This window comes from Hemicordylus capensis, chromosome 1 (genome assembly GCF_027244095.1).
Source record: "Hemicordylus capensis ecotype Gifberg chromosome 1, rHemCap1.1.pri, whole genome shotgun sequence".
Lineage (NCBI taxonomy): Eukaryota > Metazoa > Chordata > Lepidosauria > Squamata > Cordylidae > Hemicordylus > Hemicordylus capensis.
Genome location: NC_069657.1, coordinates 113,294,668 through 113,316,304, shown reverse-complemented (window position 1 = coordinate 113,316,304; position 21,637 = coordinate 113,294,668). Strand labels below are relative to the sequence as shown.

General features: G+C 43.2%; 1 protein-coding gene across 2 annotated transcripts in view; it reads right to left on the bottom strand.

The window, feature by feature from the left end:
- The window catches only part of SPON1 (spondin 1), a 541,453-nt gene that overhangs the window by 148,160 nt on the left and 371,656 nt on the right, over window positions 1–21,637 (bottom strand). The gene's annotated exons all lie outside the window — the stretch shown is intronic.

The following is a 21,637-nucleotide window of genomic DNA, read 5'->3' as shown; positions in this document are numbered from 1 at the left end:
ATGATTATAGTTATAGTTAAATATACTTATGATTATAGTTATAGGACATTATTTATACATGAAAGTATAGCAGCCTATACTTCTTCTTACAAAAGAGGCTTCAAACCTATCTACCATAAACTGCCTTTATTAGTGTGAGAAAGGCCATGGATTGTTGCTTTGACAAAGAAACCTGACTCAGTAGTACCATACTGCACTGTATCTAAAACCTTAAATAAAACAGAATTAGCAGAGTTCACGTGTTTGGTGGATTATTACCTGACGCAATTAGATGTCTCAAAGTGTAATTGCTCATGTTGAGACATCAATAAAAGCAACCATTTTTAACAGGGTCCTGAAGGGACTAATTATTAATCCAACTCTTACTCAGCATTTCTGTAATCAGCTCCTGGTGATAGTATTAAATCATGTTAATAAGATTTGAGGTTAATTGAAATATTGAAATTGTGTGCACATGAAGAGGACAGATTGTGCTAACACTAGCAGTTATTGTATGCTGAAAAGATATTGTTTCAATTTACTAAACACGGGTTCTATCCAATAGATGAATGAACTGTATATCTCAATAGAGTGTTTGGGGTTCATTTAGAGGCTGTTGCAGATATAGTGGACACAATTTGATTCTATTCAAAAATTTCATTCTAGACCCCTACTTCTTTATATATTCAGGATTTTGAACACCTGCATTGTGTTATTCAAAGCATTAGCAAATGAAAGCATTGGCATGTTTATAAGGCATAATCATACTACCTTTTCTTTCAGCTTTATATTGAGAACTGAGCACATCTGGATCCTTTATTTTTAACTATAGAACTTCTTTTCTCATAAAAAGAAAATTCACTCCAGTCATCACCACAGATACTAGAGGCACTTTTACCCCTGGATTTGGGCCAAAGTCTAGGGCCTCCAAGCCCCTCCAAGCCCCCAAATCCTCTTTAGTCTGTCCCGGGTGCGGCGGCGGGGGGGGGGGGAATATCTATCTATCATATTTTTAATACTGCCTGATATGTACATCTCTAGGCAGTGTACAAAATGTAAAACAACATTTTTAATATGTGGGATGGGAATCTGTTAAATATTTTAACATTTTAAACTATATAGGATGGGAATACGTTAAGCTGTGTGTTGAAATGTTTCTGCTAATGCATATTTGCATAAATATACCTGTTTTTATATCGTTATATTCTTGTGAGCTCAGTTGCTGTGTGTGGCCTCAAGAACCCATGTGTTAAAAATACTGCATGTGTCTCGGTGTGTGTGTCTGTGTGTGAGAGTGGGTAGGGGGGATGGTGCTTAACTTGCAGTGGTGGGTGGAGTGGGGGCCCTCCAAAGGCCTTTAGCAGAGGCGTATCTAGGGAAAATAGCGCCTAGGGCAAGCACTGAAATTGCTCCCCCTGTCCAAGCATCTGACACTCATCTTTCAGATAACTTTACCATAATATCAGCTCAAAAATACAAGTCAGGCTCGTTATTCTTTTAATATTTCAAAAACTATTTAGCAGTGGATGTAGCCAGACGAAAAAATGCTGGGAAACTACAAATTTCAGTATGCTGGGGCTCATGAAATACTATGTGGAAGTATACTTGGAAAACTAAACAGAAGTGCCTGTCTAATTCTCTACTCTGCATTGTAGCATCACTATTACATAAGTTTTAAAAATAAATGGCGAATTTGACTTTTCCCAGATACTCTGAAAATAATTAAAGGATATGCAGAGTAAACTGTGTCACCACTTGGAATATATTCTAGTATTTCAGAAAGACAGTTAAAATGAGAGAAAGAGAGCAAGAAACTCCCAGTGGGCCTTATACTAAGGATTTCACACTGATTCAAAGACAAATTCACCATTCCCCCTCCCCCCGCTGGCCTTTTAATTCACCGCCACAGCCCGTCCCGGGCTGATTTTCGGGCCTGTTCGGGCATGCAAAGATCGGCTTGGTGGCTGTTTTGGAAGCTGCAATGCATGCTCAAATGGCCTCTGTGAGGCCTGGCAAGGCCTAGGGCCTCACAGGGACCATTTGAGCACATGCAGTGGCCATTTAATTTTTTTAAAAATATGGCCTCAGTAAACAAAATTGCCACTGTACATGCTCAAATGGCCTCTGCGAGGCCTGGCATGGCCTAGTGCCTCTTAGAAGCCATTTGAGCATGCATGGTGGCCATTTTGTTTTTGGCGGCCATTTTTTTTAATTTTAAGAAATGGCGCCCCCCTTCAAGTGGCACCCGGGGCACGTGCCCTGCTTGCCCCACCCTAGATACGCCACTGGCCTTTAGGTCCAGTTTCCAAAATTACTCTCGGATACTCATCTTTCTTACATGCCAGACTAAGCATCGGTCTACCGTGCTATGGTACTTGAGACAAGACTTATATTAGGGCACATTAAGATGTCACTCAGGTGGCCCCATCTAACAACTTATGTAAAAACACAGCAATGTATGATGAGAGCACTTGCTATTTGGTGAACACAGGATTCCACTTAGAAAATCACGCTGTATTTTTCCAGAGTGGCTACCCAGATTAAACTGAGACAGACAATGACATTTTAGGTAGTATTAAAAGAAGCATTTGTTTCTAGACTTGGGAATTAACACTGCTGTTCCATTCAGTAATAACTCATTGGAAACAATGTCTTCCAATCTGGGCACCATGGTTAAAGAAGAATGTTGACATGCCGCAAAGGCTTACACAAAAACTTATGAAGATAGAAAATCATCTTGAAGTCATGTCTGACGGAGTGAATGGAACTGGTTGGTTTAGCTGAGAGAGTAGAAGATTAGAGTGTGAGGCTCAGAATCTTGTGACAACTTTCAAATATTTAAAATAAATTTAAAATAGAGAGAGAAAATAGTTTGGCATATCCACTGATGACAGGACAGAAAGAAAATATTGCAAATTACAGAAAGACACATTTAACTTTAATGTGGTGGGGGGACCTCCCTAACACCAGAAAAATGAGCAAAATAGGAATAGCTATTTTGAAGAACGATCAGATAAACATTTGTCCAGCATTTTTTATGAAAAGAGTTTTCTGTGTCAGATGGTATATAATATTATCATGCAACTTTGTAATTTTCTGAAAGACAGACGATTGGGGGTGAGTGTTCTGTGCCCTGGCCCCTTTCTTGTGGGGTTCCTCAGGACTCGGTCCTTGCTCCCATTCTCTTTAACATTTACTTAAAGCCACTGGGCCTGGTCATCCATCAGTTTGGGGTAAGTTTTCATCAATATGCTGATGATACTCAGCTTTATATCTCTACCTCTGGCCAAACAGGTGATGCCGTTCATGTGCTGGCTCAGCGCCTAGAGGCTGTCAGGTCCTGGATGGGCCAAAACAAGCTCAGGCTCAATCCCTCCAAGACCAAGTTGCTCTTGTTCAGTTTGCGATCTGGCCAATTGCCATGTGCGGGTTTATCTCTTGACGGGGTTGCGCTTCCCTTGAGAGAGATGGTTTGTGATCTGGGAGTCCTTCTGGACTCCCGACTCCTGCTTGAACAGCAGGTGGAGGCTGTGGCCAGGGATGCCTTTGCCTAGCTTCAGCTGGTTCACCAGTTATGGCCTTTTCTCGACTGGCAGGCCCTGGCAACAGTAAATCATGCCTTTGTTACCTCTCTTTTGGATTACTATAATGCACCCTACCTAGGGTTGCCTTTGAAAACAATTCAGAAGCTTCAACTAGTCCAGAATGAAGCGGCCCACCTCCTCATGGGTGGCTGTAGATTTGATAGTGTTACACTTTTTTACGGTTGCTGTACTGGTTGCCTGTTTGCTTCCGGGTCCAGTTCAAAGTGCTGGTTCTCACCTATAAAACCCTTATGGGCTTAGCACTGGTATATTTCTAGGATCTCCACTCTCAGCCAGTTGTATCCAGTCCTGTGAGGTCTGCTCAGCTGGCCCTCCTTTGTGTCCCAGGCCCTGGTGTAGTGCGTGGTGCCTGGGCCTGTAGGAGGGCCTTCTCTGTGGATGCCCCTCTTCTTTGGAACACTCTTCCCCCCCAGATTTGTTCAGCCCCCTCCCTACCTGCTCTTAAGGCCCTTATTAAGACCCACCTGTTTCACCAAGCGTTTGCCCTTTATTATTATTATTATTGTTCACACATTCAGACAGGTTTTATTGACTGGTTTATTTTATCCAGATATCCCAAGGACCTGGGATGGCTGAATTTTCTCATCAATGTTGTTGCTTTATTTATTTATTTATTTATTTATTTATTTATTTATTTACACAGTCAGACAGATATTATTGACTGGTTTGTTTTATCCAGACATCGAGTCCTTCCCAACGACCTGGGATGGCTGAATTATTATTATTTCTTGTTTACACAGTCAGACAGGTGTTATTGACTGGTTTGTTTTATCCAGACATCGAGTACTTCCCAAGGACCTGGGATGCCAGAATTTTATTGTCAGTGGTTATAGATATCGTCGCAAAATATAGGCTGTTCCCAGTAAAGCTGCTTTTTGTAATTGGCTGGTGGTGATTTCTGTGGCCCCTATGGTGTTGAGGTGCTCTACAAGGTCTTTTGGAACTGCACCCAGGGCGCCAATTACCACTGGGATTATTTTGGTCTTCTTCTGCCACAGCCTTTCAATTTCAATTTGTAGATCTTTGTATTTGGTGATTTTTTCTATTTCTTTTTCTTCTATTCTGCTATCCCCTGGTATTGCTATGTCGATTATTTTGACTTGTTTTTCTTTCTTCTTGACTACAGTAATATCTGGTGTATTGTGTGGCAGATGTCTGTCTGTTTGTAGTCAGAAGTCCCATAATATTTTTACATCTTCATTCTCTTCAACTTTTTCAATTTTATGGTCCCACCAATTCTTGGCTACAGGTAGCTTGTATTTTTTGCAGATGTTCCAGTGTATCATCCCTGCTACCTTGTCATGCCTTTGTTTGTAGTCAGTCTGTGCGATCTTCTTACAACAGCTGATCAGGTGGTCTACGGTTTCATCTGCTTCTTTACAAAGGCGGCACTTGCTGTTTGTTGTGGATTTTTCGACTTTTGCTCTTATTGCATTTGTTCTTAGTGCCTGTTCTTGTGCAGCCAGTATGCACCTCTTCTGCACCTCTGTTTCTTTCTTCACGTTGCCGTTCTTAAGCCATTGCCAGGTCTTGGTGATGTCTGATTTTCCACTTATATTGTGTAAATATTGACCATGCACTGGCTTATTTCTCAATTTTTCTGCTCGGTTCTTGACTTGTTCTTTCTTGTAGGCCTGTTCTGTTTCATTGGTGTTGAATAGTTTTGCGTTCCTGACCATTTGAAGTACATCTTCTTCACTGTCCCTTATATATTTTTCAAGGACTCTTTTCTCCTCCTCTACTGTTTGATGGACTTGCAGCATTCCTCTTCCACCTGAGCTGCGAGGGAGGTAGAGCCTATCTACATCACTGCGGGGGTACAGAGCATGATTGATGGTCATGATTTTCCTGGTCTTACGATCTAGCGTCTCTAGCTCTGCCTGGGTCCAGTCTATTATTCCTGCAGTGTATCTAATAACAGGTATAGCCCAGGTGTTTATGGCTTGTATGATGTTCCTGCCATTGAGTTTGGACTTGAGGATTTTTCTGACTCTCCTGATGTATTCACTTCCAATTTTTCTTTTAACTTCAGTGTGTGCAATGTTATCAGCCTGGAGAATGCCCAAGTATTTGTAAGGTTCTTTCTCTTCCAGGTTCTTGATCTTGCTTCCATTGGGCAGTTCTATTCCTTCTGTTTTTGTTATTTTCCCTCTGTTCATTATTAATGCAGCACACTTGTCTAGTCCAAACTCCATTGCCATTATTATTATTATTAGTAGTATTAGTATTATTATTATTATTTGTTATTGGTATTGTTGTTCACCACCTAGAGTCTTTGGAGGAGGCAATATATAAGAAAATTTTAATAAATAAATAATCTGTGGAGATTTTTCCTTGATAGTAAATCTACTGTTGAACCCTGATTTATTTACTTGATTTATAGCCTGTTCTATTCTATGGGCTCAGAGTGGCTTACAGTATATTTCTTATAGTCTTTTCCTCAAGAGGTTCACAGTATTTAACAAAACAAACAAAAAAACTCTCAGTCTCAAGTACGGTGATGGCAGAGGTGTTCTTCCCCCAGACCTTGGGGTCCTGGTCCGTGGCCTCTAATGTCTGGGGAAGCCTCCTACTGCCACCGCGTGCCTGCCCTGCTGTTGCCCCACTGTGCTGATCTTTGCCTTGTAGCCGCCATATGCACAGCCAGCAGGGTGAGCTGAGCAGGCCTCCTCTGTGGTGGTGTGGTGGTGGGTGCAGTGGCTGGTGGGCCTCTCTGTCTGGCTCATTGGCCCTTGAGAACTGTGAGATGCTCCAGCACACCTGCACAGTGGGAATCGAACATGCACTGGAGCATCTCACAGTTCTCAAGTGCTGCTGGGCTGGACAGAGAGGCCCACCAGCTGCTGCTCACACCACCACACCACCACGGGGGAGGCCTGCTTGGCTCACCTCCACCTCACCCCTCTCGCTCCACACATGGTGGCTACAAGAGAAAATCGGCTCAGTGGGACAGCGGCAGGGTGGGCATGGGGTGGCAGCAGGAGGCCCTTCCGGACATTTTGAGCCCCCTTCCATCCAGATTTCTTCTCTTTTTAAAATAAACTTTAATAATTTTAAGGGGGGCCTTGCGGTGGTGGGGGTAGTGGGACCACTGAAGCCCTTCCAGTCTGGGCACCAAAATTATCTTGGTGTGCCACTGGGTGATGGTAGTGTCTCTAGAAGGTCTATGCTAATTTGCCCTGCCAGTAGTGAGTGTTGGAATTCTCTCTCTCTCTCTCTATCCCCACACCCCAATGAACTATAAATCTCAACTAATATTTATCATTACTATTTGGAATGAATTAGTATTTTGTGTATTAACAGAAATAGTTCACATGATAATTTTTGTATCTTAGGATATAAGTTGAAGTAGTTAAGGTTTTCACTATGCTTACTAGTATTTTTAAGCCCGTTATGATAACGGGCGCTAGCTTTCTCTCACGCCTTTTAGGGTTTTTAGGGGTTTTTTTACTTCTCTGAGGCCGGGACCGGGGGTAGAGCGGAGGCCCTAGAAATCCTTTTTTAAAATGCAGCCGTGGCCGACGCCGCTGACCTACCACCCTCCCTCCCAACTGCCGAGCCTACCTTACCCTGGCCCGTGTCAGTCGGGTGAAGATAATCCTTAATTTCAGAGGCAGAGAGGAGCTTGCAAATAGAGCTCCTCTCTGTGCAAAGGCTGTGCCGGAACTGGCAGCATGGACATAAAGGACGCAGTAGGCGTCCTTTGCACCCAAAACGCCATTTGGGGAAGAGGCTTTGCACAGAGAGGAGCTCTGCTTGCGAGCTCCTCTCTGCCTCTGAATTTAAGGTCTATCTGCGCCCGACTGACACGGGCCGGGGTAAGGTGGGCTCAGCAGTTGGGAGGGAGGGTGGTAGGTCGGCGGCGGCGGCAGCATTTTTTCCTCCCTCCCGCCCGGCTCCGATGGCGGCGCCAGGCCTCGGTGGCGGCTCTGCCACCGCCTTGGCCAGCTTCCCCCGCCACCTCTTCCCCCCGCCTGGCTTCGGCGGCGCAGCTGCACCTCGGCCAGTGTCCCCCGCCACCGCTTACCCGGCTTCTTCGGGGCGGCCACTTCTGGCTGCCCAAGATGGCCGCCGGGTGCTGGCAGTTGTGTCTCCCTACTCTGTTCTGGGCATGTGCTCTGCGCATGCCCAGAACAGGGAGGCACAAACGCACGCTTGGTGTCCGTCCACGGACGGACACCAAGCGTTTTATTAGAGAGGATGGGTATGTGGTCAAAGTAGTGCTTTGTCTGAAAGACAGAATGCTGTTAAGTTTGTTTTGAGTTACAGTCAGTTTAAGAGAGGATTTCATGGTGGAGCACTCTAACAATTGTTGCCTGTCACTAAGAGCAAAATGGAAAAGTGCATCGTTATCCTATGTTGGGCATGTAAAGCTGAATTGGCCCCATGGAATTATAGAGAAAGAAATAAGATTTCACATTTGCAATGTTTCTCTTGAAATGAATATGTACAAAACACAGCTATTAATATTCTAGTGGTCCTAGGCAAAGTAATACAACCATTTTCAGTTGCAGGAAATTCTCTCCAATGCTGATAAAAGAAAAACAGCAACATGGATCTTCTGGTACTATTGGATATGACCTGGGAGACTTGAGAGGTAGGAGAAATGTAGTGGTTATTATCACCACTGTAATTGTTTTTGAACTTCTGTACCTGAAAAGTGAGTCTCTCTCAAATTGCTCTGCATTGATTCCCAATTCCTCATTTAGAACAGTTATAGTGATAGGTCCTCCAGTTTGGAAATCGTGCTGAGATCCAGAATGAAATCTGATTTCTTACTTTACACTTTAGACAGGCTTCCTAACTCACAATACAGGATACTCTGATTCATGGAAATGTAATGTGTATTGCTAGAGGTGAAAATACTTCAGAGCTGGCATATTGTCAACCTCAGTGTCATTTTATAAGACAAGGAGTGAGTGACCCAAACAGCAGCAAATAATCCGCTAAACCAAAGGAGGCATGATGACAGAGATGCATTCATGCAAATGTGCAAGGACTCAATCCAGATTGCAGCCATGGCATGAGAGAGGGGGCTAATGCGTTCTCCCATACCATTTTCCTGGTGAATATTGCCTCTTGCTAAGGTGCTATTTGCCCCAGTAGGAAAAACATACATATACATACGTATGATGACATCAAACAAAGACAACTGAGAATGGGAGCAATGCTTCCTGCATCAGTTAAATGCCTGATCCCAGACAATTGGTAATTATAATACGCATGATCATGTCACAACACTACATAGCCAATTAGATCTGGTTACTTGACATCACTGAGAACAAATGGAAATGGCACTGTAATGAACAGGTGAAGGTTTTTACAGGAATTCACAAAAATTAATAAAAAGAGGGTAGTTCTATTTGATAAGGCCAAAAATGGATCAGTTCCGGATATGATGAGTATTTCCTATTCTATATTTCATCAGTGCCCATTTCCCATTCCAGTGGTTGGTTGTATTGCACATACATATGTGGTTATATATGTCATTGAATGCATTGGGTAACCTTTAAAATGCACTTGTGTATACTCGTAATCCAGGATTTTTGTAAATTGTAATAAGAGGCTTGTATTTGAGTCATATTGACTGTGTAAGTATCTTGGGGGAAAATCTATCATCTTGGCAAGAAATAGTTCTTGGTCACATATTCATAAAGAGATTAATGAAGGATTTAGTAGTGTGCTTCTCCCCAGATAAACATGAAATGCTGAAATCCATTGCCCAAGGATAAAAACAAATCAACTGCATATGAAAGCAAAAGAAACATTATGAGGTAAAACAGAACCCCATGGTCCAAATATTGCTTCATTTGAAATCTGAAGGAAATCTCTTAAAGCCAAGCTAAAATCACGTCACAGTGACTTTGTTGATGGTGGTGTTGGTCTAATGGAACCATGTACAAATCTGTCGACGTTTTTTCTACATACAGTGCCTGACATCCACATTAATGTAGTACTTCTGTACATCAGAAGTACATCAGAAGTACATCAGAAGCAGGAAACCTGCCAGGGAGGCGGTTGGGCCATTAGACAATGAGGGAGTGAAAGGGATTATTAAGGGGGATATGGAGGTTGCAGAGAAACTGAATGAGTTCTTTGCGTCTGTCTTCAGGGCAGAGGATACTGAGCATATACCGGTTCCTGAACCAGGCTTTTTAGGGATGGAGGCTAGAGAGCTGAGTCTGATAGAAGTGACAAGGGATGATGTTGTAAACTGTCTGGAAAAACTGAAAGCTAACAAATCACCAGGGCCGGATGGCATCCATCCAAGAGTCCTCAAAGAACTCAAATGAGAAATTGCCGACCTCCTTGCTAAAATATTTAACTTATCCCTGAAATCGGGCTCTGTACCAGAGGACTGGAGAGTAGCAAATGTAACACCGATTTTCAAAAAGGGATCCAGGGGCGATCCAGGAAATTACAGGACGGTCAGTCTAACGTCCGTTCCAGGCAAATTGATGGAAAGCATCCTCAAGGATAAAATTGTAAAGCACCTAGAAGAACAAGCCCTGCTGGGAGTGAGCCAGCATGGCTTCTGCAAAGGTAAATCTTGCCTGACCAACCTTTTGGACTTCTTTGAGAGTGTCAACAAGTATGTGGATAAAGGTGATCCAGTTGACATAGTCTACCTGGACTTCCAAAAAGCTTTTGACAAAGTTCCTCATCAAAGACTCCTGAGGAAACTTAGCTGTCATGGAATAAAGGGACAAATACATGTGTGGATTGCTAACTGGTTGAAAGACAGGAAACAGAGGGTAGGTATAAATGGAGAGTTTTCACAATGGAGGGAGTTAAGAAGTGGGGTCCCCCAGGGATCTGTACTGGGACCGGTGCTTTTTAATTTATTCATAAATGATCTAGAAGCAGGGGTAAGCAGCGATGTGGCCAGATTTGCAGATGATACCAAACTCTTCCGGGTAGTGAAATCCAAAATGGATTGTGAGCAGCTCCAAAAGGATCTCTCCAACCTGGGGGAGTGGGCGACAAAATGGCAAATGCAGTTCAATGTTAGCAAGTGTAAAGCGATGCACATTGGGACGAAAAACCCCAACTTCAAGTATATGCTGATGGGATCTGAGCTGTCGTTGACGGACCAGGAAAGGGATCTTGGGGTTGTGGTTGACAGCTCGTTGAAAGTGTCTATTCAATGTGCGGCAGCTGTGAAAAAGGCAAATTCCATGCTAGGGATCATTAGGAAGGGGACTGAAAATAAAATGGCTAACATTATAATGCCCTTATACAAAACTATGGTGCGACCACACTTGGAGTACTGCGTACAATTCTGGTCACCACATCTTAAAAAGGACATTGTTGAACTGGAGAAGGTACAAAAGAGGGCAACCAAGATGATCAGGGGCCTAGAGCACCTTTCTTACGAGGCAAGACTACAACACCTGGGGCTTTTTAGTTTAGAAAAAAAGGCGACTGCGGGGAGTCATGATAGAGGTCTATAAAATAATGCATGGTGTGGAGAAAGTGGAGAGAGAGAGATTCTTTTCCCTCTCACACAACACTAGAACCAGGGGTCACTCCATGAAATTGATTGCCAGGAGGTCTAGGACCAACAAACGGAAGTACTTTTTCACACAACGTGTGATCCACTTGTGGAACTCTCTGCCACAGGATGTGGTGACGGCCAACAACCTGGATGGCTTTAAGAGGGGTTTGGATGACTTCATGGAGGAGAGGTCTATCAATGGCTACTAGTCAGAGGGCTGTGGGCCACCTCCAGCCTCAAGGGTGTGCCTCTGAGTACCAGTTGCAGGGGAGCAATGGCAGGAGAGAGGGCACGCCCTCAACTCCTGCCTGTGGCTTCCAGCGGCATCTGGTGGGCCACTGTGCAAAACAGGATGCTGGACTAGATGGGCCTTGACCCTGATCCAGCAGGGCTGTTCTTATGTTCTTATGTTCTGCTGCTAACACTGCAATGGCTGACATAGCCTAGGGTACATCAGCCCAGTTACAAGGTGTGCATGCAATATGTGCCACTGCAAAAACTGTGCAAAGTTGTGCAAAAATAATCCTGCTGGAAACAATGAGCTTACTCTTGTGCAACATCATTTGTGCAATTTTTGCATGTGCACAATTTGCACAGTTGTGCAACTTGCATGGATGCAATGTTACTGGGCTGACATTACCTTGTATGGAAGGTCAGCCACTTGTCCTAAGGGTGGCTGGTCCTAAGGGTGACCAATTTTTGTTGATCTCTCCTTCCCTGTGAAGCCTGCTGTGACTCTCAAAAATATGCCCTGATGGCGGTGCAACTCTCAGGGATATATTTTTGGGAGTCATAGTCAGTTTCAGAAGGAAGGGGAGATTAAAATCCCAGAGGCATAAGTTTTGGGCAGTATAAACATATGTTAAATAAAATAAAATAAAATAAAATTGCGTTTCCTCATGGTGTGTGCATGCACAGCATCAATATGCCAGTGTGTCATTAATCTGGATGACTTGCCATACATGATTAGCAGGCTCCATTGGGTTTCATGGGTCACAAGTAAAATTCCCTGAAATAAAACTTGCTTTAATGCCTGACTTAATTAAATACCTTGATTATAGAGGATGAACAGAAGCATTCAATTTATTCATGAACTGAATGTTTCTTTTAGTCCAGTATAATCAAGATATTTACAAATAGACATGAAGGTCATGCACATGACCTCACTGGCTGGCAGATGCAGAGGGCTGGCAGTTAAGCAGGCTCCTGCTTGCCTCCCCAGACATGATCTCCCTCCCCTGTTTGCTCTGCCGCTCACTGCAGCACACAAGCAGCGCCTCAGCGAGTGGCGCAGCAGGGAGCTGGAGGAGGAAGTCTTCTGGTATCCCTCAATGCATTGCACCAGGAGTGCGGTGCACTGAAGGATCCTCTCTCAGCCGGGTGCTCTTGCCACCCAGTTTGGTGTATGCTTGGGCCAGTGCTGGGGTTAAGGGTGCGCTTGCCCCCTTAAGTCTGGCAAAAGGCCAGAGTAGAAAGTCAAGTTGGGCGGGATGGCAGCACTGGGATCAGGCTCAGTCCCGGAAGGGCACATGAGCAGCCCAACCCAGCTCGTGTGAATAGGCTCACCATCAGATATTATGGAACAGAAACACTTTGATAGGTCTTCCACTCTATTCTTATTATTTTTAAATTATGATTATGGCTTAGCATTGCAAAATGATCATGCTTTCAAAAGAGCTAACTGCTAACAGTCATTGAGGTTAGACTTCTCATCTTTTTAAGTAGCATCTAATGGTCAGTTGTGTTTTAAAGGTTTTGTTTCCCCTACACCACTATGCAATTTGACCAAAAAAAGAGAAGGTACTGTTTTCTGTACTCGGTTGGGGTTGTTTTCATTTTAATTCCTCAAGGGATATTTTAAGCACTTTCAAAGAGTGAGTGGTATCAGCAGTTTTTTGCCATAAAGTTATTCAATATTCTGTATTTAGGTCTGTACATGAATCTCAGGGCAGGTGGGGGAATTTATAAGGAAGGCACAATTGTGTTTATTCAGCCACTAAGCCAACCACCAAGAGGGAATTTCAGCTGAGACAAGGTCAACACAATATTGAAAGAACAGAATGTTATTGACTACTCAAATGACTTGAACGGCACTCCCAGTATCACTATTAAACCATTATACATTTTGGTCCTTTTTTATTTTATTTTTGGAGACTCCTCAATCTTTAACCTTTGAAATATACAATTGTTATTGCGCCTTTGCCTGGGAGAAGACTGATATAACCCCGCTAACTGAGCAGAGAGGCACTTTTAAAAGGGGAAACTAATCTTTAGCAGAGGAAGAGCAACTGTCCTTATTCCAGCCAGCACAATGCACCTCTGAACAGCTCGTGCTAGTGTGTCCCTTGTATTTCCTTTTACACTGTGGGCCCCTATGTTACAGGGACCCATGTTAAGAACATAAAAACATGTTCTCATTCTTTCTGCTATGTAAACCACTCTGTGAACTTTCAACTCTGTTGAAAGGCATTATATAAGTGTTAATCACAACAGGAGCCGCAGCAACAACTAGTGGTTTGCATACTGTGCAGGGAACTGTGGATCCAAGTGAGAGGCGCACAGGCTGCTTAAACGCCATTCCAAAGCTTTCCTGAGTTGTTTGTGAAGGTGGGGCTGCTCCATAGCTAGAAAGGAATATGTCGTCACAGTGGTGGTGATGCTAGGTCCATCGTTCCCAATGGGAGCAATGTCGCAGTTGTGATCACGCACTCCTTAGGAGCCATGGGGAAGCCTCGCCTTTGTAAATAGTGCAGGCAGGCTTTAGAGTGGCTTGCAAACAGCCTGTACACCTCTCACTTGGCTCCATGGTTCCCTGTGTAGTTTACTTGCCCCCAAGTAAAGCAAGGATACAAGTATCTATTCAAAGCGGAAGTATGAACACGGGGGAGGTCTGCCTGCTTTTTAGAAACCCTGGCACTTCTGCAGGAGCTATTATTAAGCCCTAAAAATGGTCCACCATCAACTGAGGGTCTACTATTCCTGTTAGTTTAATCCAATTCAAACTTACAATAATATATAAATATTTTGGTGATTTACCATTATTTCCTAATTCCTTCCCACTAATGATGCATCAGCTGACTTGATCCAGGCTGGATGAACAGTACAATAATCATTTGCATCCAATCTCAATCAGGTTGTATCCAGCAATTTTATCCATGCACAACCCTAACAGTAAATATCTTGGGGTAAGGATCCTGACTAAATATAGTTTCCGAGCTAAAGGCATTCACATTTCATATATTTTGCTGAGTTTCAAATTGTGGTTGATGTGGGTATGTCTTTATTTTCATGCAAATTGTCCTGCTGACCAAGTATTGTGGTATTCATTTCTTCTGTGTTCCACGAAGAAATAAAAAGAAAAATACTCAAAGGAATTGCAATAGATTAAAACCTAGTTTACATATCTACCAGATTCATTAACAATATTAATATTTCATTCAATGAAGGTAGATAATATCTTAATCGCAATACTTTAGCATATGAAAGAGGGCTGAAAATGGATTAAACTGCAGGGAATGTTGCACTTGCTGATAGATATTCCCAAGGTATTTAATTCATGATTTGAAATTGTAATTCTTGGCCATGTCTTTTAAAAATCCCATATAAATAGACCACCAAGAGATGGAGGTCTTATTACAAAAAGTCTTCCAAGGCCCATCTGATCTCGACAGCCCTTAAAGCGTTGACTCCTGCTGTTGCCCACTGGGTAAATCCGGGCCTTCGTTTACCAGGCAACAGTGGGTGGGACACTGAAAATGTAAAATGGCACTGCCACTGAGAGGAGCTCAGTGGTGCTGCTCACCACTGCTGTTGGTGTTGCTCACTATCATCTGGTAAGCCAGAGCCCAATGGAGAGAATTACTGGGTGGTGGGTAGCAGCAGCACAACAGCTGTGTAGATACTTCTCCCTCAGTGGTGCTGCTGAAGGAGAAATATGCATCCTTTCAAAACCACCTAATGGCGCACCTAATGTAACTTGCCTAGGAGTAAGAGGCTGCTGGTTCGAATCCCCGCTGGTATGTTTCCCAGACATGGGAAACACCTATATCAGGCAGCAGCGATATAGGAAGGTGCTGAAAGGCATCATCTCATACTGCACAGGAGATGGCAATGGTAAGCCCCTCCTGTATTCTACCAAAGACAACCTCAGGGCTCTGTGGTTGCCAGGAGTCAACACCAAATCAATGGCCAATGGTGCCTGGCTGCCTAGAAAAGGTAAAAGAGAATCAGAAAGTGAGTGTTCATCTGTTCCACTTTTCTCTCTCCTGGGTAGCTGGCACCATCAGCACACTATGAGGAGTCAACTACAGTGTTTTGTCATAGGGTCCTCCCAGATCCTGGTGCTGCCCCTGGGTGAGGTGTAGGATTGCATTCCATCTGCCATGTGTACAAGGCATTTTTAATGTCAAAATGTGGTATATTTGCATAGTTATTCCTATATGTATATGCTTCTTAATGCGCTACTGTCATCCATTTGAACTGTACACTACACTTAGATTAAACTAGGGAAAGGCCCATGAAATAAAAAGAATGTGTATGGAAATGAAGGCATAAAAATGGATGTATCAGGGATTCTGGAAACTGATGTGTCAGTGAGGATGCAAGAGCCTTTCTTAGACAGCTTCATTACACTTTTCTTTCCCTTGGCTCCCCACCCTTTCCAACCCTTGAGACCCTGACTGACACCTGCTTATTTTATACTCTTACTTCAGACCCCTCTTTCCTTTTTCTTTCAGTTCTATTCTGAGGCAGCCCATCTATGCGGCCATGGCATTTGAGGGGGAAGTGGGGCTTTGGTGACATCTCCAAACCACTGTTGCCTCAGACCACTTCACCCAGTTTTCTTATTGGTTGGTTGTTAGGTATGCAGAAAGGACTGAATTGAAAGTTGGTGACTGGTATAATAGCAGCTGCTATTATAAAAGCCTTGCTTTTTGCTGAAATAGAGAAAATGGACCTATGCTCCATTGCAATTCCCTTTTTTAGGTGGGGCAGTAAGAAGCTGCATGTTTTCTTAGTCACCCTCAGCTTCAAGATACTAAAACTATTCACATGAGCAGCCAAACCAGGCTAGAGCAGGGCAGGGCAGCCTGGGCTGGGCTGCTCATGTGGTTTGCCAGGACTGCTCCCAATTCTGGTGCTTCTGCCCCTGCTAGTCTGACTTTTAAGCCCGGCCCTTAACCGGGGTTAGAGGGTATGAGTGCACCCTCAATCCGAGGTTCGGGATCATGTTTGTGCTGGTACTTAGAGCATTGGACTCATTGAATCTTTCAATGCACTGTTCTCATTGTACAGTGCATTATTGGATTCCTGGAGGCCAGGACACATTTTCATGGCTGGAGCAGCGTGGATCATGTGAGCACACGATGGTGCACCAAAGAGGAGATCAGCAATAGTCTAGGGGGAAGGTAAGTTCATCCCTGCCTCCCTACCCATCCGTCCTCCCTCTCCGCCCCTCTCATCATCGTGTGTACAACCTTGTGGTCTCTCCTGCTCAGCAAATAGTGTATAGAAATGTGACCACAAAAACAAACTGTAGCTGAGTGAGGGAGTGTGTACCAGCCCCAATTTCCTTTCTTTGCTAGCTTTACCTTTATCCCCTACTTTTTCCCTATTTCCATCTAACTGGACTTTCTATCCACTGCACAACATCCTTAACCAATGTCCTTATGTTAGTGAAACAGTGTTATACTATTGCAAAACCAGCCTGGATCCCATTGTGTGTATAGGATATGTAGGCCTTCAGCCACCATGTTATGAGAACACAGTTGAACTTCCCACTTTTTACTGTTTTTATCCTGGAAGTTCACGTTCCATGTTGCCTCAGTCTTGGTTTGCTATTGGGATTACCAATAAGTAGTTGATGGGTTGAACTTTGGGTATCAACACTTTTTAGAATTATGTTAAAAAATTTTAATCAGTAAGAATAATTGCATTAATAGCCAATATGGGTTGATTCTTAAAAATCAAATAAATCAGTTTGGAATGAGAGTTCTTTGATCTTCTGTGATCATTCAGTTCTTGGTATGGCAAGTAATTTAAAAGAGCTTCAGAAAAGAATTTGTGTCATTCAGTGAAGGCAAAATAGTGAAAATCGGACGTGTCCTTGTTTTTACCTTTTGAACATTTTCTTTTGAACAAGCAAGACAATCACAAGCATCAAATAGTGCATATAAAAGGTCGATGTAGCTAAGCACAGCAGTTTTGACACATTGTAGACACCTCAAGCATAACACCTGACCACCTTGGGACTGATTTTCTAACCCATCTCTTTGCCTAGAGAACCACACAAAATACATAATTATTGGACAACAGAACTTTTAATGAAGCCAAGGAGGGGAAAACCTTTAAAAACACATAAGTGTCCAGGAGCTTTTTCTATGCATAATTTTCTCCTGCTTCCCCTCAGAATTAGTTTGCGTTGATTTAACAGGAAAAAAGCAGAAGCAAACAATATCCCTTTCCTAAAAACACTCTGTATTAGGTCCTAGAGGGTGGATTGGGACAAGGAGTGATAGAGAGCAGAACCCTAGAGAAATCCAAGGATTCTAAGGGAAGAAAAAGAGTTGGTTTGGAAAACAACAATGATAACAAGAAAAACCCACTCCAGTCTCTAGACAGCCAATGGGGCAAAAGGGATACAGGCCTTATGCCAACTGTGTTGGCAGAAAGTCAGGATGTGTCAAAGCAATAACTACAGTAAAACCAAAGCTGTCAAGGATTGTTAGTCATTCTGCATGTGCTAGCACCAGTGGAAGAACTGAAAACAAATCCCAAGTATCGTTATGTCAGTTTATCAGTTCTGGATATCTATTTATATTGTTAAAAATCCCAAGAAAAGCACAAAAAGGACCCTAAATGCATAACTATTTGCACTTTTGCCATGTAAATGTCAATCAAAGCAAAAAGAAAAACCCCTCAGATACCTTAGAACATTAAAGGAAGGGATGCTGAGAAGAGACAAAAGGCCAAGTCTCATCCTTGGTGGATTCCCAGCCTGTGTTACAATTTTATTTTCTTGGAATTTGCACCGGAATTTGCCTCACAGATTTGTGATTTGATGTCCCAGTAAAACTCTTCAAAATGTGGGTAGGACAATGATCCAAGTCTGATCCAAGTCTGCGCAGCAAGTCCTACAGCACCAACATTCAAATGAGAGAACTGGTCTTGTGGTAGCAAGCATGATTTGCCCCCTTAGCTAAGCAGGGTCCACCTTGCATGTGAATGGGAGACTTGATGTTAGAACACTGCAAGATATTCCGCTCAGGGGATGGAGCCACTCGTGGAAGAGCAGAAGGTTCAAAATTCTCTCCCTGGCATCTCCAAGATTGGGCTGAGAGAGATTCCTGCTTGTAACCTTGGAGAAGCAACTGCCAGCCTGTGTAGACTATACTGAGCTAGATAGACCAACGGTCTGACTCAGTATATGGCAGCTTCCTATGTTCCTATGAAATGGACCAACATTTCAAATGAAACTGTCATCTGGGCCAGAAACAACAAGTGACCCACAACAGGCTATGCTGTCATGAGAAACAGATCTCTCACACTACTCCATTAATGTTATTTTCTTTACATCCTACCCTAAAGTATTTAAGAGGATTTCCTGTATACAACCTTGTGGTATTTTTGACAATTTGAGAAATAATTACCTGCCATAACCATAAACTGAGTTTTGACTAGAGTGGAATTGCACCTAGGAAAATTATTTTGGGATGATTTCGTGGATAGATTTTGATGATCATCTAATTTGGGAGCAGTAACTAACTTTCCGTCCAGTTGAATTCCTCAGGCTAGTGATGCTATGGAGAGGGAGCTCTGTTTTGTTCCTCATGCTGTTCAACATCTCTCTCTCTCTCTTCTTCTTCTTCCTCTCTCTCTCTCTCTCTCTCTCTCTCTCTGAATGACACTGCTGAGTGAGGTCATCCAGTGGTGAGGTGTCATAAGTATGCTGATGAGGCCCAGTTCTTTTTCTCCTTTTCATCAAATTCAGATGAAGCAGTTAAGTGCTGAACCAATGTCTGAACTTTGTAATTAGCAAGTTGAGGACTAATACCCTGAAGCTAAATCCAGGTAAGACAGAGATATTGTCGCTGGGTGGTTCATCTGATTTGGGAGATGTTGTCCAGCCTATGCTGGATGGGGCTGCACTCCCCCAGTTGATAAATGAAAGTGAGTTCTGACAGAAATAGCTCAGCTGTCCTACCCAAGGTTGGGAGCTGTGCACACTCCCATTTTCTGATTGTGTGTGAGTACAAAGCAAGGTAGGAAGTTACTGTAGTGATCGTCTACTAAGCAGCAGCTGGGGAGGAGGGCTCTGGTCTACCTAGCAGCTGTACCCAGATGCTGACTCAGGTAGGAGGGAAAGTCCTCCTACCCAGCTGCTGCATAGCAGGTGAACACTGCTGTCACCCCTGCCTTTGTTTTGTACCTGCACATGATCAGAAAATAGGAGTGTGCACTGCTTCCCAACTTGGGTGGGACACTTGTCCTCCCTATTTGAAATTCTGAGCATGAAAACTGCCCGAATACGCTTTGTACTCACAGAGAGCCTCCTCAGAGCAATCACATGGAAATGTTATGTGAGGACTGATCAGAGGAAGTAGCTCCAGGTATTACTGAGGCTTTCCCCTGCCTATGCCACTGTCTCCTGGGTGAAACTGGAATCTCTCTGACACCACTATCTGTGATAAGTAATGTATAGGGTAGGGAGATGGCAGGCAGGATCCTGGAAGGGCCACAGATTGCAGTAAGTCCCTCTGCAATTCCAATTATGTCAACAGGGTTGTGACAGGACTGCAGACTTCCCAGCTTGCTCTCCTGGTGCAGAGAGTGGGACATCCCCATGACAGGGTTGTGGGGAAGATTCAGTGCTAGGAAGTGTGCAGCTGGCACTGACACCTGTAGGCTCTAGTGCAATCCCAATGATTTCATCAGGAGTGTAGCAAGGCCTAGAGTCTTCCAGACCATCTAAGCCCCATTTTTGGATTTCCAACCTTCACCGAAATAAAATAAAAAATAAATCCAAAATGGGAGCAAAAAATCCAGTGGGTAGATCCAAACCTTGTTCTCATGCACTCCATCATTAGGTAGAACCAATTATATTCTCTGCCCATAACAATCTAAAGGAGCACTGTGGTATCAGATCTATAACTAGGAACCCTAAGAGACACAGTACAAGTTATGACGTGATATCGAGAAGAGAGGCTGTTGCCCAGTCCTCTGCACTTTTGTTATCAACACAACAGGCTATATGATTGGGCTGGAATTCCAGTCAAACCCATCTTGGTTTTTTAAAAAAATCTTCCTCTATTTTCTTCATACAATTCAGACTCTCAAATAAAAAACACCAGAGCAGATAATTCTACCTTCTTGCATATTTTAAAAGGAGCATGCATTTTGAATTGAACATCTGCCATGAACTCTCTGTGGCCATTTCTGATGGATAATTTACCAGACTGAATGTCTTGTACAATGCATTATCTCGACAAGAACAGCTTGCCAAATGCTGATTATCTTTTTGTGGGGCCTGTGCTGTACCTTGCTTTTCTTTTTTTCCAGAGAAGCATATAAATTGGAAATGTATCCTTTCCAATGAAACAAGTGTCTTCTCAGAGAATTCTTCAGGACAATGATTGCCTGAATGCTGTGTGGTTGGGAAATGCAGCTAAGTGAAAGCCATTGGCAATGTTTGTGTATTCCATGGTTCTTGGCCAAATGTAGACTGTAACTTAATGATCCTGTCTCTGTGCTAATTAGGCAATATTAGTATGTAAATACCTCAATTAATTCTCCTGAGTGAACACACAGACAACTGCTTTCACATTTATAGTTTGTGTGAGCTGAATGGATTCTGACTGTTCCCTCACATCCTCCAATCTACATTAATTACAATATTTTAAAAATAAAATAGGAATTACAAATGAATCGCACTGTCCTGAAACAACCCAAAAGACCCACATCTATTATAGAACTGGATTGAAAGTCTCCTTCCATTTTTTGCAGCTCTTGTGGGCAGAGGCTCACAAACGTTTGTCAAAATTATGAGGGTGGGGTGGGGGACCTCCCTAATGCCACCTTGTGGTCCATTCTTGTTTTTAAGCTTGAAAAAGCCAAACCCTTTACATTCAGCAGCCACAGCGCTTAGAAATACAGCTTGTCTCCTGGCTTGCTCTTCTCCTGGATGCTATTCTCTTTCCTAGGATGAACTGGTGAAGGATCTATGTCATGATGTTGCATCATGATGCATGATGTTGTGTCCTTTCTGAGTGCATTATGGGAGGGAAAATGGCAGCCAGGAGATGAACGGCTGGCAGAGAAATGGCACTACTAAGCATTGCTGATGCTGCCTGCAGACATGGTGACTTTTTCATGTTTAACAGCAAGTATACATCATGCTGCAGTGTTAGGTAAACCCCCTTCAATGTTTTAAGAAACCCCTCAACATTTTTAACCCCCCCGTGATGGATTTCTAATCCCCATCAAACATTTTAAAAATGCTGGCATTCTAGTGAAATGACTACTTTTTCATTAGAAAAAGAGAGACATCCCAGTCTGC